General features: G+C 40.6%; 1 pseudogene; it reads left to right on the top strand.

Annotated features, from left to right (window-relative positions):
• The first annotated feature begins 1,008 nt into the window (after positions 1–1,008).
• LOC126459554 (5S ribosomal RNA) lies at positions 1,009–1,126 on the top strand (annotated as a pseudogene).
• Positions 1,127–1,658: the final 532 nt, after the last annotated feature.

Here is a 1,658-nt window from a genome sequence, read left to right as displayed (position 1 = left end):
TAAAAATGTGTGTACCCATTTTTACATACATACCAAAATATTAATAACAGAAAAATTTTTATGAGGTAAGCGTACTCACTTGTTACATCATATGGTGGTAAATTACTTTAGCTGAAGCCGAGAGGCACTTGTCATGTCCAAAATTTTTATAAAGAACAGGAACAAATGTTCACCAACTATTTTTTATGATATTTCACTAATGTTTTCATTATTATTAAAACAATTTCGAATTTCATTTTGCTGATTAATGGTGGGATGTGTACTAATTTCGGTGATGCCATTTTCCTCAAAAAATTGTTAAGTTTTATCTACATATCCATTTTATTGATAACGACAACTGTTATTAAAGCTTCATTATTTTGCAATTTACGATTAATATTATTAATCACTTTATTTTATTTAGTGCAAATGCTATTTACAGTTGCCATTTCTTTTTCTGTGACGTTGTTACATTCATGAGCTATCCTAACTTGTTGGGCCTTGTCTGCTTTCGCACTGTCTAGACCAATTTTAAGGCCAACCACGAAGTCGTCTATTGCTGTAAAGTCACTAAGCCCAGGGGCTACATTGCACTTCAAACCCTTTTTGTAAAATTAGGCCTTCTTCCCCTGAAAACTTAATTTGAAGTTTTATTTTTAATTGGTGAATTGACCACTTAGGATCACGCTACAATTTCATTTCTTCTTTGTCTGAAGTTTCCTCTTTCTCCAGTACTCCTTCATATGGACCCTATGCTCTTGCTTCTGTTCATCCTTCCATGCTCTCCCAGTCTTCATAGTTCTTTCGAATTGAAATCCTTCCAAATTTTGAATCATAGTCCGAAATGTATCCCTGTTTAACATGTGAACTTCCTGCATGTTGTACCTTTCCAGATATTTAAGAGCTTCCTTAATCCTTGTCGTTTTTGTCTTCTTTTCCCACACGTAGTCGAATATCCTTCTGGTTAGTCTGGTTTTTCCACTCTGTACAGGTGTCCTGGAAATGATAACCTCCTCTTTTTGTGTTCTCGGCAACGGCCTTGCCGCAGCGGATACACCGGTTCCCGTGAGATCACCGAAGTTAAGCGCTGTCGGACGTGGTCGGCACTTGGATGGTTAACCATCCACGACGCCATGCGCTGTTGCCATTTTTCGGGGTGCACTCAGCCTCGTGATGCCAAATGAGGAGCTACTCAACCGAATAGTAGCGGCTTCGGTCAAAAATGCCATCATAACGACCGGGAGAGCGGTGTGCTGACACCACGCCCCTCCTACCCGCATCTTCCTCTGAGGATGACACGGCGGTCGGATAGTCCCGATGGGCCACTTGTGGCTTGTAGACGGAGTGTTTTTTTTCGTGTTCTCAGAGATTTTCTCCGCCTTTTTCTAGATTTCATTGTTGCACCGGAGTTTCCAGCCAGTTTCAACCTGGGTTGGACCCATGATTTTCCGTAATATTCTTCTTACTAGAGTCTCCAGCTTTTCCAGCTTGTAATTCATTGAGAGGCATTCGATGGCGTACAGGCACTCTGTTTCTACCACAGCATTGTAGTGCTTTATTTTGGCATTCCAAGAGATATGCTTTTTGTTATAAATGTTTCTAGTTAATCCGTAAGCTCTCTCTATGCTTGAGATCCGGTCCCCCACAGCAGCTTTCTCCGTTCTGTTGTATGGCTTCAC

This window comes from Schistocerca serialis, chromosome 2, assembly GCF_023864345.2.
Source record: "Schistocerca serialis cubense isolate TAMUIC-IGC-003099 chromosome 2, iqSchSeri2.2, whole genome shotgun sequence".
NCBI lineage: Eukaryota > Metazoa > Arthropoda > Insecta > Orthoptera > Acrididae > Schistocerca > Schistocerca serialis.
This window is presented reverse-complemented; position numbering and strand designations above follow the sequence as displayed.